At 38.4% G+C, this 20,701-nt stretch overlaps 1 long non-coding RNA gene across 6 annotated transcripts in view; it reads left to right on the forward strand.

Annotated features, from left to right (window-relative positions):
- The first annotated feature begins 5,297 nt into the window (after positions 1-5,297).
- The window catches only part of LOC127553258 (uncharacterized), a 43,002-nt gene continuing 27,598 nt past the window's right edge, over positions 5,298-20,701 (forward strand). Inside the window, exon 1 of one of the 6 annotated variants that reach the window (XR_007951707.1) lies at positions 5,298-6,610. This is a non-coding gene — a long non-coding RNA (uncharacterized LOC127553258). The remainder of the gene's footprint in view (positions 6,611-20,701) is intronic. The other 5 variants (XR_007951706.1, XR_007951705.1, XR_007951704.1 and 2 more) reach the window with 5 other exon arrangements.

Raw genomic sequence — 20,701 nt, forward strand, 5'->3', positions numbered from 1 at the left:
TAATTTTAACAGAGAGAATTTCTAAGAGAGCATAATGTGAATGTGTGTGTATATATATATCAATAGAATTCTAGGGGACAATAATCAATATATGTGAATGTATACATCTTTTAAGGGAGAGGATTTCTAGAAAGAGCATAATCAGTATATATGAATGTATATGTGTATATATATATATATACACATATTTTTTTAATGGAGAGAATTTCTAGGAGAGCATAATCAATATATATGAATGTGTGTGTATATATTTATATATATTTTAATGGAGAGGATTTCTAGATGAGCATAATGTATATGAATGTCTACATATATTTTTAAGGGAGAGAATTTCTATATGGAGAGCATAATCAGTATATATGAATATATGTATGTTTTTAATGGAGAGAATTTCTAGGAGAGCATGATCAATATGTAGGAATGTGTGTGTATATATATATATTTAATAGAGAGGATTTCTAGGAGAACATAAACAATATATATGAATGTACACATATTTTAATGGAGAAGATTTCTAGAAGGAGAGAATAATCAATATATATGAATGTATACATATATTTTTAATGGAGAGGATTTCTAGAAGGAGCATAATATATATGAATGTATACAGATATTTTTAATGGAGAAAATTTCTAGGAGAGCATAATATATATGAATGTCTATATATGTGTGTGTGTATGTGTGTGTATATATATATACATATATATATGTATATATATATATACACACACTTTTTTTTTTTAAATGGGGAGGATTTCTAGAAGGAGAGCAGTGTCAACAAATGCAGAGTGATCAAGAAGAATAAGGATTGAGAAAATGGCCAGGAGATCTGACAATTAAAAGAGACATGAAAACTTAGCAAAGCACAGTTTGTTTCACAGAAGTGAAAAGTCATGACAAAAGATTTGAGAAGCAATTGAGAATAGATGTGAAAGGAATAAGTATAGATAGGGTTTTCTAGAAGTTTAGTTGTCAAAGGAGGAGAAATGTGGAATGGCTTTAGGGATGATAAGATCAGGGGAGGAGAATTTTTTGAGAGGGGAGTGGGAAACTTAGGCATGTTTGCAAGGATGAGGAATTAGTTGGGTAGAGATTGAAGATTAGAGGAAGAGAGAATAATTGTGATCTTTCTGAACTGCTTTAGATTTGAATAGTTTAAACTTGTAGAATTATAACATATATATATATATTCAAAGCACTCTCCTCTTAAATCATCTCTCTTTCACCTTCACTACAATTCTATATGTTAGGTAAAATAGATATTTTTATGCAAATAATAGCAATTGAATCAAGACTAGAAACTAGGTCTCTCTTGAACATACCAGAATAGGTCTATGGAAACATTATTGGTGATTTGTTTATATGGCTAAGAATGCTCCTCTTTCCCTTCTTTTCCTCCTTCATAACTCAGCACTCTGTAACCTGGAAAGCTATAAAAGTTTAGGTCTCTTCAGCTCTAAAAATGTCCTGTGTCCCCAAATAAATTTACCTTTTGTCTAAAACAGGTTCTCTTTCTGAATTTGACTGTTCCTATGAGTCACCTAAACTTTTTACTTTGTGTTTTTTCTACAGTAGCACTTCACTCTCATACTTTTAATCTTTTCATTTATTACCTTCCAAGAAGATGATAACCTTTTTGAGAGAGCTTCCAATACTGTCACAGAGAAGGCATTCTATTTTTATAGGGTTTTTTTTTTTTTTTTTTTGTCAGTAATCAACCATTTTTCTCTCTTCCCCCTTGAGGAAAACGTAAGAAAAATAAAATGCTTGTAATAATAAGAATAGTTGAGCAAAATAAATCCCCATATTGATCACAAAAATATGTTTCTTTTTGTATCCTAAGCCTCTATCAGGTAGACTCATAACTGGTTATAGCATTGCTCAGAGTTCCTAAGTATTGTAAAATTGTTCATTTTTACAATGTTGCTATTATAGTAGATGTTGTTTTTCTAGTTTCTTCATTTTGCAACCATCTCTTCATTACTTATAGCAGAAGAGTATTGCTTTATAGTCATACACAAAATGCCTTTGGTCAGTTGATGAGCACTCCCTTGGTTTCTAGTATGTTGCCATCACAAAAAGAGGTGCTATAAATACTTTTGTATATATGGGAACTTTTCCTTGTTCTTTGATCTCCTAAAGGTAGAGACCTAGCAGTAGTAGAGAGTAGTTACTGTTTAAATATTTATTGAATGAAAGATAAAGGATAAAAAGGCACACATACACACACACACACACACACACACACACACACACACACAAAACCCTTTGAAAATAAGCCTAAAAAATTCATGTAATCTGCCTAAGAGCATATGCTAGGGAATTGGACAAGGTCAAGTATACAATAGAGAGGAATTGCAGGAATTTTATACACTAGTATTATAGCATTTTAGAACCAGAGTGATCTCTGACAGTCATATCATCTACTTTTGGATTTTACAGCTGATAAAACAAGTTGGGGATAGGATTTTTTCCAAGGGCACAACCTTAGTGAAACAGCCAGGATTGAGACCTATCATCTCCTGAAATTCTTCCTATACTCTATGTTTTACGTTGGGTAGGACTGAGAAACTCTCTTCCTTTTCTTCCCAATCTTTGCCTTCTGTTTTTCTTCATATTCTCTTTCTTTTTTTTGTGGAAAAAAATAGCACTAGAAGAATGAGTGGGGCTGGAGAGGAATAAAGGACTGAGGATAGAGTTTTTCCTAAGGACCTAGCCTCAAGGACCATTCTTTTTCATTCATTCATTCATTCATTTATTTTCTTATTTACTATTTCCCCCAGTTAGCATTTAAAGCAATTTAAAAAATATTTGTTTTTAAATTTTTTGAGTTCCAGATTCTCTCCTTTATCCCCAACTCCCAACCTCCATTAAGAAACCACACGTGAAGGTATGCAAAACATTTCCATGAAAAATGTTGTGAAAGAAAACCTAGATATCACCTCTAAAAAATAAACCAAAAAAATCCTTAAGAAAAAATTTTAAAATGAGAGTATGCTTCAATCTGTGTTCAAACACAATCAGTTCTCTGGGTATGAATAGGATTTTTTGCATTAGTCCTTCATAGTATTTGTGGATCGTTATACTACTGAGAATAGCAAAGTTACTTATAGGTGATCATCCCAGAACATTGCTGTTACTTTGTACACAGCACATCTGATTTTGCTTGAGTTCATAGAAGACTTCCCAGGTTTTTCTGAGAGCATCCTGCTCATTATTTCCCATAGAACAATAATATTCCATCATAATCACATACCACGATTTTTCCAGCCTTTCTCCAATCGATGACTGTCCCCTCAATTTCTTAGAGATCATTTTTGAGCATAGTTGATCTCATTGACATTCACTAGTGCCTCTGGGGCAGACATGATCAATCATAACATAAAATTCAGAGATTTTTCATAGTTACTTTTTCTTGTTCCAAATAATGAAATTCAGCACCATGAAAAGACTGGTATTCTAAAGGGCAAAACAGAAACACGTGAAATTGGGCAGCTGGCTCTTGGACACTCAAGCAAACAGAATTAGCAGCATGGTTCACCGACCTTTTGATCTGAAGGAGCCTTAAACATTATCTAGTCTGCCCTTCATTTTAGAGAGAGAAAACAGCAACATTACACCTTGAAGTGACTTACCTGAGGCCATCATGATAGCAAGTGGAACTACTTTCACTTACTGAATTTGGCTCATTCAATTTAATTCCACAAGCATTTGTTAAATGCTTACTTTGTTTCAGGCTCTGTGTTGAAGAAACAAAGACATAAATGACACATATCCTTATCGGCAAAGAATTTACATTCTGCTTTGCAAAAACCATCTCTTCCTAATTATGGAGAGATTGGGATGAGTGATTGAAAACCATATTGAGAAACCTGGTCTGGATGATTTTCAGCCGTAGGCAGCTTAAAAAATCAAAGTGGAATCCTGGGGGAAGTAAAAAAGGTCCTTTGCCTATTTTTCTTAATGTTCCTATTATACTTACTTTTCTCCTCCACCCCCATTGTATCTTGAATCTTATATATGTGTTTATGTATGTGTTATATACATGTAACTATGTACATGTACACACTAGGCATATAAACATACCTCGTGTGTATATGTATCTGCATGTATATTTATGAACATGTATCTATATGTCTACACAGACACACATGTGTTTATATAATCTTCCTAATGGATTCCATTCACTCTATAAAAGCAGTTTCTTAATCTGAAGTCTACAAACTTGCTTTTAGAAAATATTTTGATCACCATATTTCACTATAATTGGTTTCATTTGTATTTATTTATATATTTTTTGTGCATCTGTAAACATGATTCTGAGAAGGGTCCCCAATAGACATTTAACAAAAAAATTTCAAGCCCCTGGTATTAAAAAAATCTTCTCCAGCACCTTCATCTCTTCCTGAATCTATAATCTGTCCCCATTGCTCCTCAACATGCTTATGGATCCTATATTTAAGGAAGAGCCCCCTGGCTAGACAAGTTCCTCCTTTTCCTTCTGGGCCTTTCTTCTGCCTGTCGGGATTTGTTTGTCCCCATTTCAGGTCCTTTTTAATCTTCCCATTAGAAAGTAAATTCCTTGAGGGCAGGAACTGTTTTTCTTATTGCTTATATTTGCATCTTCAGGGCTTAGCACAGTGCCTGAAACTTAGTAATAAATGCTTGTTGACCCAAGATGCAGAGAAATTCTGCCTAGAGAGACTTCCCCTAAGGGCTGTTCACTAGCAAGTAGTGCCTCTTCCTTTTACCTCCCAGCACTGGACTCCCCCAACCATTTGTGTCATTTGGCTGCAGGCAAGTCTTTGCCACTTGAAGCTGGGTGCTTTCCAGATGGCTAGGGATTAAAAAAAACATTATGTGCCCACTACATACCATGTACTTCATTAGGCACTGAGTACATAAAGAACAAAAACAAAAACTTCATGATTCAAGGAGTTTTCATTCTCCCAGATGTCAGAAAGCCCTGTGATTCTGCACTTTGTTATCAGCTAAATTCAGATGGTTCCTATCATGTCCACTGAAACACAATTATCACTCTTTTATGTGTGTGTGTGTGTGTGTGTGTGTGTGTGTGTGTGTGTGTGTGTGAACCAAAACCTGTTACTAATGCATTTAGCTTTGAAATGCAATTGCTGGTTTTGTCCAACAAAAGGTTCAGAGAGGAAGGAAGGAAGGAAGGAAGGGGAAGGAAGGAAGGGAAAGGAAAGAGAAGGAAAGGAAAGGAAAGGAAAGGAAAGGAAAGGAAAGGAAAGGAAAGGAAAGGAAAAAGCAGGGAGGGAAGGGAAGGAGGGTGGAAGAGGGAAGGAAGAGTGTGGAAGAAAGAGAAGGGAGGAAGGAAGGAGGAAAAGAGGGAGGGAGAAGGAAGAAGGAAGGGAGAAAAGGGAAGAGAGGCAAGAAGGAAGAGAGGGATGAAGAAGGGAAGGAAGGAGGGAGAAAGGAAGGAAGGAGGAAGGAAGAAGAGGAGGGAGGAGGGAAGAGAAGAAGAGAGAGAAGGAAGGAAGGGAGGGAGAAAGGGAAAGAGAAGTCCCGAAAAGGACAAGGAAAAGATATGAGGACATACACTCTCAATTCGGACTGAGCTAAGGAGCTCTAGACCATAGCCAAGGGTGGTCCCCATCCCCAAAGTAAACAAATACTTGCTGCTTGTTGCTCGCGGTAAAGCCGAGCGAGGGGCAGCTGCAGGCGGCCTCTGGACCGCAGCACATTCCGGGATAAGCTGACAGTCCGGGGTCGCCTTGACTGGGAGGGAGCCCTGAAGGTGGCTCTCCCACACCAGTGGGGTGTCCCCTTGACCGTTCGGACACATAGGAAGGCTCCACTGAGGAACTGTGGGCACTCCCTGCCCGGGCTTTGCAAGGGAGGGGTTAAAGCTGCTGCAGGGACTGGTGAGAGGGGAGGCCTCTGGTCCCGATGATTCCAGAACTCGGGCTCAGAAGCTGCCCAGACGTATTCGGGGGCGTCACTTAGAGCTCCCACAGTTACCGGGAGGGGCCGCCAGGCCGGGGGTCTTGGTGCATTTTGGGGTCCGGAGCAATAGGCGGCCGGCGGGATACAAAATGACCCCACACACACACACACACACACAATAGTGGAGGTGCTCGTTGTCAGGAATAGCCCCTCAAACAACCCCACCGGGAGGACGCCTGAGCAGATCCCGGGGGCTGCGCATGAGCGCTGAGCCGGGCCAGCTCCCTCCTACCCCTGTGTCGGGGGTCAAGCCCGACGGCTCCGGGGCGGGCGGCTTCTGGCCTCTCGGGCCAGGGTGGGGGGAGCTGGAAGCCGGGTTGGAAAACAGCGGGAAGCGTTCCCCGCACAACGAGGAGTTCGGGTGGGAGCACTGAGAGGAGAAACTGGGGGGGGGGGAGAAGGACCCACACATTTTATTTCCCTGCCTGAAAGGAAACGAGGGTTTCCACGGGGGTCTCTTATCACACCCACGGGTCCTCTTTTCAGGTTTACAGACTGGAGCTGGAGATTGGGCAGTAGGAGAAACATCTCTTGTTATACAGGTTTGGCAGCTTTAGACAATGGCCCACATTCACCTGGGGAGCATTCCAAGCCCGGCGTCGCCCGCGCCGGAGAATCAGCCGGACGATAAACGAGACAGGTAAAGTAGGTGCCCTGACGTTAGGATGGCTGCAGAACAAAGCAATTTCCATAGTGGAAAGACATCAGCAGTCCCAGATGCAGAGCAATGAACACTGTCAACAACCTCCCCCCTTTTTCTTTCTTTTTTTTTTTCCTCCAACATCCTTCTGGGAAGGGGGTGGGGAAGTCAGAATCACAAGGCTTTTATTTCCATTGCGGGACATGCCGTTCGTCATAGAAACCCATCATGTGAGCGAGCGACCACCTCTTTTCCTCGTCTTGGAACTCCTCATGAGGAAAATTAGATTGTGCACTAATATAAAGGGCGTTACACCACCGGGCCGGGAATAGAGAATGTTTTTTTTTCTGGACAGATGATTTCCCCTTTAAAGTTGTCTTCTTATAATCCCCTCATCCCAGGCTTGCAAATACCTCTGTAGCAAGCATGCATGAGAGCTGGCAGATGGCTGAGTCTCCCGGTCTCCTCCTTTTGGTTAGGGAGGCAGGAGGGCACTGGGTGAGGGGAGCCTACAGGAATGTAGATTCCTGTTTAAAAAAAAAAAAAAAAAGGCTTTATTACCATAGGGTGGATGTTCTTTGGGTTTCTATCCCAAAATCAGTCTGACTAGTTCAGGGTTCTACCCAGAGGTATCAGAAATATCTCCTCTTTATTGTCATTTTCTTAAACCCCCAGCATTTATGTTCTCCCCAACTGTTGGGTACCAGTGAATAACAAACATCCCAGTTCCATTTAAACCACTTAATATTACTTAGATTTTAGAAAGGTCTATTTACTTCAAATATATAGCAAAGATATAAGCATCTCCTGCCCCAATACCTTGGGGCATACTCTACAGAAGACTAATAATAATGAAACCAGTAACAATAACTGGCATTTATATGGAGCTCAGGGGCCTTATAAATACCCCAGCAGGAAGAGAGTGGTACAATGAAAATTCTTTGCTCAATTTGGAGTCAGGATCTGGTCTGGAATTCTGGCAGTGCAGTTAGGTTACACAGTTAGGTGTGATTTGTTTTTTATCAGTAAACCTGAGTAAGCTATTATCTATCTAAAACTGCCTGCCAGTCTGTCTGTCTGTCTATTTATCTATCTACTACTCTCCATCCATCCATTTAACTATCTGTCCATCCTTTCTTCTATCCATCTATTCATCCATCTATTTATCTATCTGTCCATCCATTCTTCTATCTATTTATCTATCTGCCTGCCTGTCTTGTCTGGCTGACTATCCATCTATCTATCTGTCTATCCATCCTTCTCTCTATTTATCTATCTGCCTGCCTGTCTTTTCTGTCTGTCTGTCTATCTATCTGTCTGTCTGTCTATCTATTCATCCTTCTCTCGATTTATCTGCCTGCCTGCCTGACTTATCTGCCTATCTATCCATTTATGTCTGTCTATCCATCCATCTTTCTATCATCTATCTATCCATCCATCCATCCATCTATCTGTCTTCCTGCCTGCCTGTCTGTCTATCTACCTATCTTGTCCATTTGTGTGTCCATCCATCTGTCTATTCACCCATCTATTCTATTTATATATCATCTGTCCATCCATCCATCTATCTAATCATCTGTCCATCCTTCCTTCTGTCTATTCATCCATTCATCCGTCCATCTGTCTGTCCATACATCTTTCTACTATTTATCTATCTACCTGCCTGTCTTGTCGGTCTGTCTGTCCAGCCATAATTCTATTTATCTGTCTGCCTGTCTGTCTTGTCTGGCTGTCCATGTTTTTGTCTATCTAGTTCTCTCTCTGTCTATCCATCCATTCATCTTTTTAATCATCTATCTATTGCCTATCCACCCATCCTTCTATTTATTTTTCTAACTGCCTGCCTGCCTGTTTTGTCTGTCCATCGGTCTGTCTATCTGCCTGTCTATCTATCTTTCTATTTATTTGTCTATCTGCTTGCCTGTCTGTCTTGTCTGTCTATCCATCCATCCTTCTTTCTATTTATCTCTGTCCATTCATCTGTCTAATTATCTATCCATCCATCCATTTATCTAGCCATCCATCTATCCACACATATATTTAGCCATCCATCCATCCATCCATCCATCCATCTATCTATCTATCTTAACCATCTCTGTGTCTCTCTTTCTCCCTCCCTCCTTCTCTCTATCTCTCATTCACTACATCTTAGGGCATGTCATCCAGTCTCTCTGGGCCTTAGTTTGTCATCCATAAAATGAGGAGATTGGACTAACTGACCTCTTTGGTCCTTTCTAGTTCTTATTCATGGTGTTGTGACTCATCCAGTAATGTTTCCCATGTATTAGAATTTCCCTGAGACTTTTACAACTAATGTTCTATGTTTTGAGGGGAATGAGACCAAATCGTTCTGGGGGAGAGGAATGAGAAACTGGGTGATCAGTATTTACTAATGGGGATTGGGATGTTAGCCTTTTCTATGTTCATCACTATTCTGAATAAATATTCCATATTTGAATGCAGATTGGAAGCCTGGATTAATTTGCTGCAATAGAGTCTTAATTCCCTAGAGAAGAGCTAAAATGAGTCACATTATCCAAAGAGATTTTGAAAGGGGGAAGAATCCATGGGGCTTTATTAATAAACTTTTAAGATAACAGACTATATTCTTACTCCCTCACTTACTCCAGTTCATATTGTTCTTTTCTTCCTTAAGTTTTCTCTTATCACATGTAGGCATAATGTGTTGGCATTTAGGACCAAATGATCTTAGTTTTAGAGGGAAGAAGAATACTTTTGAGACTATCTGATAGTCTTCTGTTGTTCAGTCATTTCTGACTCTTCATGACCCCATTTGGGATTTTCATGGCAGAAATACTACAGTGGTTTGCCATCCTTCTCCAGCTGATTTTACTGATGAGGAAACTGAGGCAAACAAGATGAAGTGATTTGACCACTGTACCACTGCTAGTAAATGTCTGAGGCCAATTTGAACTCTGGAAGATGTCTTCCTTGATTCCAGGCATAACACTATACCCACTACACCATCTAATCTAGTAGTACTTAGCCTTTCTTGTGTGTACAGAACACCTTTGCCAGTCTAGTGAAATCTATGGACTTCTCCTTAGAATCATGTTTTTAAATAATTGAAAAAAAAACCTGCTAAGTTTCAGCTAGAGCTTAGTGTAAACTAAGATATGTTTTCCCCATCCAAGTTCTCAGACGCCTTAGATTCTAAACATAAACTAGGGTTAAGAACCCCAAACCTTCCATTTAAAGATAAGCAAACTGAGGACCTACAGTCAAAGTGATTTATCCCAAGTCTCACAGGTAGTAGTAATAGCTATAATAACAGTAGTAGCAGTTGTAGTCTTAGCTGTAGCAGCAGCAGCAACAATAGTAGGAATAGGATGGCAATAGCAGTAGCAGCAGCAGCAGCAGAAGTAGCAGTAATGGTAATAGCAGCAATAGTAATGGTAGGAGTAGCAGCAGTAGCAACAACAGTGGTAGGAATAGGAGTAGCAATAGTACTAGCAGCAGCAATAGTAGCAGCAGCAGCAGCAACAACAATAGTAGTTGGAGTAGCAGCAGCAGCAGCAGCAACAGTAGTAATAGCAGTAGCAGCAGCAGCAGTAACAGTAGTAATGGCAATAGCAGCAGCAGTAGGAGGAGTGGTAGCAATAGCAATAGCAGCAGTAGCAACAGCAGCAGCAGTAGTAGTAGCAGCAGCAACCTGGTGGCATTAGCAACAGCAATAGTAGGAGTAGTAGCAGTAGCAGCAGCAAAAAGAGTGGTGGTAGTAGCAAGGGCAATTAACTAGGAAGGGCAGTAGCAGCAGCAGCAGCAGCAGCAAAAAGAGTGGTGGTAGTAGCAAGGGCAATTAACTAGGAGGAGCAGCAGCAGCAGCAGCAGCAGCAAAAAGAGTGGTGGTAGTAGCAAGGGCAATTAACTAGGAGGAGCAGCAGCAGCAGCAGCAAAAAGAGTGGTGGTAGTAGCAAGGGCAATTAACTAGGAGGAGCAGCAGCAGCAGCAGCAAAAAGAGTGGTGGTAGTAGCAAGGGCAATTAACTAGGAAGAGCAGTAGCAGTCTCAGCAGCAGCAAAAAGAGTGGTGGTAGTAGCAAGGGTAATTAACTAGGAAGGGCAGTAGCAGCAGCAGCAGCAGCAAAAAGAGTGGTGGTAGTAGCAAGGGCAATTAACTAGGAAGAGCAGTAGCAGCAGCAGCAGCAGCAGCAATAGTAGCAGCAGCAGCAGCAGCAACAGCAATTAACTAGGAAGAGCAGTAGCAGCAGCAGCAGCAGCAAAAAGAGTGGTGGTAGTAGCAAGGGCAATTAACTAGGAAGAGCAGTAGCAGTCTCAGCAGCAGCAAAAAGAGTGGTGGTAGTAGCAAGGGCAATTAACTAGGAAGAGCAGCAGCAGCAGCAGCAGCAGCAGCAAAAAGAGTGGTGGTAGTAGCAAGGGCAATTAACTAGGAAGGGCAGTAGCAGCAGCAGCAGCAGCAAAAAGAGTGGTGGTAGTAGCAAGGGCAATTAACTAGGAGGAGCAGCAGCAGCAGCAGCAAAAAGAGTGGTGGTAGTAGCAAGGGCAATTAACTAGGAAGAGCAGTAGCAGCAGCAGCAGCAGCAGCAAAAAGAGTGGTGGTAGTAGCAAGGGCAATTAACTAGGAGGAGCAGTAGCAGTCTCAGCAGCAGCAAAAAGAGTGGTGGTAGTAGCAAGGGCAATTAACTAGGAAGGGCAGTAGCAGCAGCAGCAGCAGCAGCAAAAAGAGTGGTGGTAGTAGCAAGGGCAATTAACTAGGAAGAGCAGCAGCAGCAAAAAGAGTGGTGGTAGTAGCAAGGGCAATTAACTAGGAGGAGCAGCAGCAGCAGCAACAGTGGTAGTAACAACAGTAGCAGTAGCAGCAACAGCAATTAACTAGGAGCCAGTAGCAGCAGCAAGACTAATAGTAGGACTAGGAGTAGCAATAGCAGCTTCAAAAGCCAATTGTAGTAGTGGTAAGTGTTTAGTGGGGAGCAAGGGGAGGTTGCACTAATAGCATTTAACATTATAAAGTTTGCAAAACATGTCCCAAATAATTTATTTTATCTGCAATAACCTGGGAGGTAGGTACTATTATTATCTCCATTTTGCAGATTAGGAAATAGACAGATAGTTAAATGATTCACCCTCATGTAGAAAGAATAGAATTTAAGTATACATATTTTTGAACATGTTAAACTAGTCTTCTTAATAAGACTGTGAATTCCCTGAAGGCAGGCATTGTGTCTCGTAGTTCTTTACAGCACTCTCTTTGCCAATAACTAGCACATTTTTTGGTTATTCTGGATAAGGATTGTCTATATTCAGAGCAGAATTTAATTCACTAAAGTGATAACCAGAAGAGAGATAAATAGAAATTTTTCCTGTTTAGAATACAGCGTTGTAAATTGGACTGTGCTCTGTCTGAACTTATTTACAAGCTGTCAAATTTTCCTGTTGCTTTTGAAGGCACTTCCCCTTTTGTCTGGTTGGATGGCTGGGGACTTAGGTAACATGAGATGGGGCACGCCCTGTCTATACTGCTATACCCAAGAAAGGCAAACTTGGTACTTATTTTTAATTCTAAGAAGTAAACTGCCCAAATGACCAGAAAACACCATAATCAGCCTTGGAATTGTTAAATAACAGCACTGGGAATAGAAGAGGTGAATTTCCCCCCAATTTCCAAGCTTTTTTGTCAATCTCTTTGCTAAACATGGAGTTAAGACTGGTCAGAGCATCAGTCCAACTCTGAGACCAAAAATGGCCTTCCCCACCCATCACTCACTTCACATGATTCCGTTTTCAGAATGAGACGACATAATTAAATATGTACTGTCCCTCATGTATAAAAATAGTACTTCCCACTGACTTTCTATCAACCATACACATCCCTAGAGTTATTTGTACACCTGTGGGGATGGACTGTTTGAGACATCCATGTCCTGTCTCTCCCAGCTCCTTATTTTCGAGATGTTTTGATTATGGAATATATCATTCTTCTCTGCCTTAATAAAATCAGCTTAAGAACTGTGTATCATCATTATTTGTAGAAATCCAGTCCAGTCTACTCATCTAACGTACAAAGAAACCAGCTTCGTGTCAGTTGCCCAAGTTTTCCCAGCTAGTTCATGGCAGAGCCAGGCTTCATTCTCTTGACTCCCTATTCTCATTAATTACTCTTTACATCACCCTACATCACCCTGCCTGGTACAGGGCACTTGGCAGCGTACCATTTACCTATGCTATTGGACCTGAGTGCTTATTTGCATTTTTTTTGTTCTGCCCCATTTCTGATGTCCAGGGTCCTTATGTCTTACTTTTAGACTTCATGGATATATTCAGACTCCTGGCTCGTGTCCCAGCTACCAGAACTGTAAATAGGAATCCCAGCCCTTGGGGAAGATTCAGTGTTAGTAAAATGGAGTGTGTACAAGTCTAGGGAAAGACAAGTCTAACCAGAGGAACAGCCTTGGTATAAGCAAGAGCAGCCAATCTCCCCCTCTTCCTGTCATTGCTGCCTGGGGCAAAGTACAAACTGTACCATTTTCAATGTCTCTACTAGCTGTATTTGAGCTAATCAGGGCCAGTTATGGTGATTTAGTCCTCTGGCTTCCCTCTTCGATCGAACTATCAGGTATCAGGTATGGGGTTTATTTTTATGGAGTGTGTATTATCCCATCCATGATAATGTATCCTGCATCCCAGCTCTCAGAAAGAAGCCTATCAAACCACCTAGAACTGCTTCAGAGAAACTTGTGAGCTTCTCTGCCCTGAAATATATCACTAAACTGACTATATTTTGAGTCTTACTTTGTGTCATATCACTTCTAATTATTGGTTGTATGTTATTCTTTTGGCCCATAGAGCCTACTTTTTAAAAAATTCAACCTAACTATTCAGTCAGGGAAAAACCAAGTGGATGAAAAGTTTTGTTTTTAAGACTACAATATTCAGTTGCATGGACAACCCATAAAACTCATCTATCAGCACATGTCATAGTACATGCCCTAATATATTGATAATGTGAGGGCAATGAGCAAATTGAAAGAGAGGAAGAGAAAAGACTGAACTCTCTTTGGGAAATTATGATTTCTCTTCTCTCTAAAAACGAGGCCTATTTTATGATTACAATTTGTGAATAGCTGTGAAGCATGGAATATATTATATGTTTAAAGGATTAAAGTTATATCAAGCAATTAAAGAAAAATAGCTTCTGCCCCAGTGAATATGAATCAGCTGTGGCTTATTACCAACCAAAAATTGTGCAAAAGTGGTATAAATGAGAGAGAGAGAGAGAGAGAGAGAGAGAGAGAGAGAGAGAGAGAGAGAGAGAGAAGAGAGAAGAAGAAGAAGAAGAAGAAGAAGAAGAAAGAGAGAAGAAGAAGAAGAAGAAGGAGGAGAGAGGAGAGAGAGAGAAGAAGAAGAAGAAGAAGAGAGGAGAGGAGAGAGAGAGCGAGAGAGCACAAAAATTGTTTTTATAGTTCTTCAAGGGAAGGAAGGATAGCCATAGGAATAGTCCACTGTATTTTTAATGTCACATGGACATTAAAAATGTGAGGATCAAGAGAATAGCACACTCTGGTAAATTAGATGGACTCTTCCTGGGAAGGAATTACTGGAGGACATGAAAAAGGATCATCCTAGAGCAGAAGGCATAAATGAGTTGTATATGATTTGAACCTCAGAAGTATATATATTAATCAGATCATATAAACTCTAAATTATCAAAGTAAGTATCATTTGCTGACATTAACATGGAAAACTTCATCTTTGTCTTTGTGAGATGGGGATATGATCATCTTCATTCAATAGGAGAATAAGAGCATCAATGTACTCAGCATGGCTCCCTATAACATTGTTCCCAACAATAATCAATAAATACTGCACTCAGATCAGAGAAAAATTCAAGTTTAAGAATATTCCACTAAGTCAAAGGATATGAACAGACAATTTTCAATTATGATATTAAAGCCATCTATAGTCACAAAAAATGTTCTAAATCACTATTGATTAGAAAAATGCAAATTAAAACAACTCTGAAGTAATTACCTCAAACCTCTCAGATTGGTTAAGATGAAAGGAAAAGATAATGATGAATGTTGGAGAGGATATGGGAAAACTGTGACACTAATGCATTGTTGGTGGAGTTGTGAAATGATCCAACCATTCTGGAGAGAAATTTGGAATTGTGCCCAAAGGACTACAAATTGCCTAGCAGTGTTTCTAATGGGTCTGTATTCCAAGGAAATCATAAAGGAGGGGAAAAGGAGCCACTTGTGCAAAAATGTTTGTAGCAGCTCTTTTTGTGGTGACAAAGAATTAGAAAATGAGTAGATGCTAGATGCCCATTACTTGGGGAATATCTAAATAAATTATGGTATACGAATGTAATGAAATATTATTGTTCTATAAAAAATGAACAACCTGATTTTAGAAAGGCCTGGAAAGAGTTACATGAACTGATGCTGAGCAAAACAAGTAGAACCAGGAGTACCCAATAATAGCAAGATCATGGGATGATCAACTATAAAAGACTTGGTTCTTCTCAGCGGTTCAATGATCCAAGGTAATCCCAAAAAACTTGGAATAGAAAACTCTATCTGCATCCAAAAAGAGAATTATAGAGAATGTTGATTTATGGCACATGCTATGTTCACTTTTTTTTCCTCTCATGCTTTTCCCTTTTTGTTTTGATTTTTTTTCTCTTCCAATATGATTTATAAATATGTATTAAAATTAATATATATAACCAGAAAAAGAAAACAATTAAAAATAAATTTGTTAAATGTGAAAAAAATATGCACTTAAAAAACCCCAGAATGATCTTGTTCTATAGATATCATATAGAATTTTGTTTTCAAAAACCATAAAATAAACCTATCACGGAAGTTAAATACACACATATATATTCCATTAAGAAAAGGACGTGGTTAGAATGCCTTATTTCAGATAAATTTTAAATCAGATACATTTTGATCTCTTAAAAATGTTCTCTTGCTTCTTCCTCATATGACATTTTTGTTGAAAATATAATGAGGAGAGGGCACTTTAAATGAGTCAGTTGGAAATATTAGTAAAAAAGCCTAAGAAAGTAAAATGTTTACTTTAAGTTTATTTAACATTGCCTCCAAGCTATTCCTAACTTGAACTGGAATTAGTTGATTATGTAGGGGGCAGTTGTTACCTTTGTTTTTAACAGTTTCCTGCTGCTGCTCAAAGGAATTCACCATCGTGTTCTTCATTACCAATCAGTTAGTAAACTAAGTTAGTTTTTAGCAAAAGCATTTATTAAAATGGCATAGGAAAAACAGTTGGTACAAAACATTCCCCTAAAAAATCTGTTATATAATTCATGAATCCATTCTGTTTCTGTGGGGAGAGTAGATGTAAATTTAAGAGCATAATAGAAGTAAGGCATATGGGTAGGATTCACATGTGGCAAAGGATAAGTTAGGAATGCTAGTACTACATGTCATTTCTCTATAGAATCATCACACAATGGGGTATAGCTCTGATGAAATGATCATAAGTTGAGGGGAGCAATTGAGAAAATCCCATTGTATTTCCACCTTTCTTGATGAGTTCAAATGCTCCCATATCTTCATTGATTATTTTTATATAAATGACTGACAAATTTTTATTTCAACTCTCTCCCCTCCCCACCCCAGAATACAAATCCTATATTTCCAATTACCTGCCAGCACTACCCAGTAATGTTGTCTTAGACTATGATTCTCATCTATAAAGTGAAGGGGTTAGATGAAATCACCTGTTCACAAACTTTTTGATGTCAGGATCCCTTTTAACCCTTAAAAATGAAGTAAGTCCTCAAAGAGCTATTGTTTATGTTTTATTATACTGAAAATTAAAATTAATAATTTAAAATATTTTAAATTTTAAAATACCAATAATAAATTCCATTGCATCTCAACATAAATAACATTTAAAATGAAAAATATATTTTCCAAAACAAGGAAAAAATGAGGAGAAAGATAGCACTGGCATTGTTTTACACATTTTTTTTTTCAAATTTCTTTAATATCTAGCTTATTAGAAAACAGGACAGCTGAATTCTCATATCTCCTGCATTTAATCTGTTGTGATGTTTGTTTTAATTACAGTATAAGAGAAAACTTTGGCTACACAAATATGTAGTTGGAAAAAGAAAAGTATTTTAATAGGCAAGTAACATGTTACTATAATTGTAAAAATAGTTTTGAACTTGAGTATCTTTCTCTCTTAAAAAAATGTTAGGGACTCCCGGGGGTATCTGGATTATATTTTGATCAACTCTAAGTGGTTATAAGATCTATGAATCTATGAATATCTATTTACCTTCTGGTCCTTTGAGATAAAACATGCCCAAAACTGAATTAGCATATCAGCTATGTTTTATAATATTCCATGCCTGGGTCCCTCACTTCTCCAAAAGAATAAAAAAAAAACCCATAAAATCTTTTTTAGAAATAGATTTTTATTGATCTCTTTTGCTTTTAAATTGCCTAAGTTTTCCTCTATATTCTTTCCTTCCTATTTCTAGAGAGTTATCCCTTGCAATGAACTTTTTTCCAAAAAGAAAGAGAAAACATTTAGCAAAATTGATCAATACATTAAAAAAAAAATCTGACATCCAGTTTTTACTTCTACAAACAAAAGGAGAAGTATCTTTTCATATTTTTCTTTAGGACTAAAGTTATTCTATTTTGTATCATTCATTTTTGATTATTTTATTTTTTCAATTTATTTTGTTGCATTCATTTTGTGTATTGTTTTCCTGTTTCTGTTTACTTCACTTTATATAAGTTCATATAAATCTTTCCGATATCACGTTTTTCATTTCTTACAGCAGTTACAATATAGTAATTACAAAAGAGTAATGTTTTATTACTTTTATGTGCCAGTTTGTTTAGTTGTTTTCAAATTGATAGACATTTACTTTATTTCCAGTTTTTTGTTCCAACAAAAAAGTGCTGCTATGATTAGTGTGACTTTTTTTTTTTTTTTTGTAATGACCTTCTTGTGGTATATGCTTAGTAGAATCTTGGAGTGAAAGATTTTTTAGCCAATTTGTTACAAATTGCTTTACTAAATTGGAATAAAAAGGTTGAGAAGGATTGTCAGTTTCTTTGAGTTTGAGATCCTGAAGGAACTTCCAGTCTGAATTGCTTGTATTCAGTTGGAGATGTGCTATTAGAAGTCGAGATTGGAGATATAGATTTAGGAGTCATCTACATAGTGGTAGGATTGACTTAATGAGTTGGAGAAACCATTGATTGAGAAAAGGTGATCAAAAAATAAAACCTCAGTGAATACTTAAAATTAATTAAAGGGAGAGTATTAGGACCCAGTTATGGAGAAAAGAGTATGAGTGTCACAAGCTTCAAAGAAGACAAGGAGCCCAAGGACTGCTATCAGGAGGGAGAGAGTAGATGGTATATAGTTCCCCATTGTCTACCAAATAATGTTTAAACCTCTGATTCTGCATTTAAAACCTACCACAACCTAGGTCTAGACTAGTTTTCCAATTTTTTTTTTTTTTCCTATTTCATCCCTTACTATGCTTTCATTTCAAGGGAAACTAAATTACTCTCTATTCTTTGTTTTTCTTCTCTTCCCATGTTTTTTTTTTTTTTTTTTTTAATTTCAGGAATGGAATCTACTTTCTCTTCACCTGCTAAAGTCCTTCTTCCTCTATGAAATTTCTGATCTTTCTTCCTCTCTCAATTGGAGATTGTATTAGGTTTCTTATAGCACTTTGTCTAGACCTCTCCCTTGCATTTATCACATTCTTCTTTGTTTCAGTTATCTGTTATCTAACCCCAACCCTAACCCTAATCCTACCCCTAGTCCCAATCTGTGTATGTTTCTCTCTGGACTCCCAATCCCCATTAGATTATAAATTCCATGTAAGTAGACCTCCCACAAAGTCTCTAAATTTATATTCCCAGTACCTAGTCCTCTACCTCACTTGGCAGGAGTTACTTAAGGCATTTGTTGAGTTAAAGTGTATGCAAAATGAAATACTGAACTTGACCTCTGTCTCACCTTGTGTGTTGGCCTAACCTGTTGATGCAAGCAGGGGAATAGAGGATTCTTCAAGCATCAAGATTGGGGTCTCAACTTTCTTTGTGGGTTTTACTAAGACTTCCAATTCTAACTGCAATTACTCTTGCTATTCTATTTGAGGAAGTTCTTCCTGATTAGTTGTGACTTTGATTCCCCTTCAGAACTGTATTCCCTTCTTTTTCCTTAAGGCTCCTATCATTAGGAAGCTATCTTTTATTAAATTGTATTCACATAGAGAGAGACACACACACACACACACACACAGCTCTTAAGTTATTTCAATTCAAGTCTCTGCCTGCAAAGGACTCTACTAGTATTAATTCATTATAGAGATATGATGGTTATATACAAATATTTAATTGAAGGCTACTTAGAAATGTTCAGAAGGCTTAATTTATAGACGAGCCCATAATCTGAAAAGATGAATCCATTTTGCAGCTTTAATCTAGAAGCAGTTTTTCAGGAGGAAGACTGGCTGAGCAGGCTAAATTCACCATCCACCAGACTCAAAATGGGTCAAATGCCCATGATGATAAACCAAGTTATGTTATCTAGCTAGCTAGGATTTCTGGTTTGCTGGGGGAAGAGGGGAGAAGCTTAGCTACAAAGTTAGGAGACCTGGATATAAATCCAGCTTTGACACTTGTCAGTCACAGAATGCTGACTCATGAACTAACTTTGAAACCAACCAATCCAACCTCCTTATTTTATGAATGTGGAAACTGAGAGTTATATAAGGGGAAGGAAGTCACTTAGTCAAAGTCACATGAACTTAACATTGGAGTCCAATGTGGCTCTCACTATACCAGCTCACCTTCCACACATTACCTTACTTCTAATAGCTTTATAACCATAGGCACCTTACTTTACCTCCCCCTCCAAATTCCTTTTCTATAAAATGAAGAGCTTAATCTTTATTTCAGGGATTCTTAGCTTATGGTCTACAGCTTCCTAGACTCAAGTGGGAGAGTCTGAGAATTTGGATACAGGATAAAAAAAAAACTTTATTTTCACAAACCTCTAACTCAATTTTAGCATTTACAGGTTTCACCAAGACACAAAAAAGATGAAGTATCCCCAGTATCTTTAGTTTCTGAAGTGTCTCAGTTCAAACAGCCTATGAATCTAGCATTTATCTGAGAGAATTCTCCCCTTTTTTAGATATATATATATTTTTATTCTGGAGTTAGCAAACTTCAACAAGCATGACTATTTCAGTATGCCAAGAACAGAAAAAAGAATTGTATGAAACTGTGACCTCTGACAGTTTTTTACCGTGTATATTTAACATGCTGTAGTAACAAGTGCAATTTTTTGTCTCTTCTTCTGAACTCTTTTCTGTGCTTTTAAAAATATTTCACTTAAAATTCACTTTCTTTTATCTTTTTTTGCAACACTATCACAACCTCCCAACTATAATGATGTGAACCCATACTCCCAAACAGAAGCCCTCTACATTAGTTTTCCCTCATAAGAAATGGAATCCGTGGCAGCATGAATTAGCCCACTGTTGTTTTTAGGAGAAAACCCAAAGAGAAAAAACTTCATAGTGAAGTCTCCAGGAAATTATAAACAACACAGCATAGAGAAGAAAGTGTGAGTGCCTTACATTCTGGTAGCGTCCCTTAATTATGCAGCCATAAATTTGTTTTCATTTAAATTACGGAAGACCAGGAGAGAGAGGCTCCCCGTGAGAATTCAAATCAAGACCAGGCAACTAGTGTGTGTGAAATGATTGAGGATTAAGGGTAAAAATAATAATAGCAGCAGCAACCACTCCCATTTATATAGTCCTTGCAAAGCTTTTTGCTAAGGCAAGAATGCTTTCCATGGTCCCTTCCTCAGTCCCTTGGCTCTTCAGGCAGCCCATAGTTCTCGCTGACCCTAGTTGGGGTTGCCAGCTGCTGGTCTGATTTCTGATAGCACACTTGGTACATTGTACAGCCCTTTCAGGGCCAAACAGGATGCCTGGGTCCATGGGGTGTGTCCCACTTCTATTGTTTGCAGAAACTTCTCCTACAGCCCAGTGAACTTGGAGGAAGGGTGGGGCTTTTAATGGGTCTTGA

Source organism: Antechinus flavipes, chromosome 3 (genome assembly GCF_016432865.1).
Source record: "Antechinus flavipes isolate AdamAnt ecotype Samford, QLD, Australia chromosome 3, AdamAnt_v2, whole genome shotgun sequence".
Classification (NCBI taxonomy): Eukaryota; Metazoa; Chordata; class Mammalia; order Dasyuromorphia; family Dasyuridae; genus Antechinus; species Antechinus flavipes.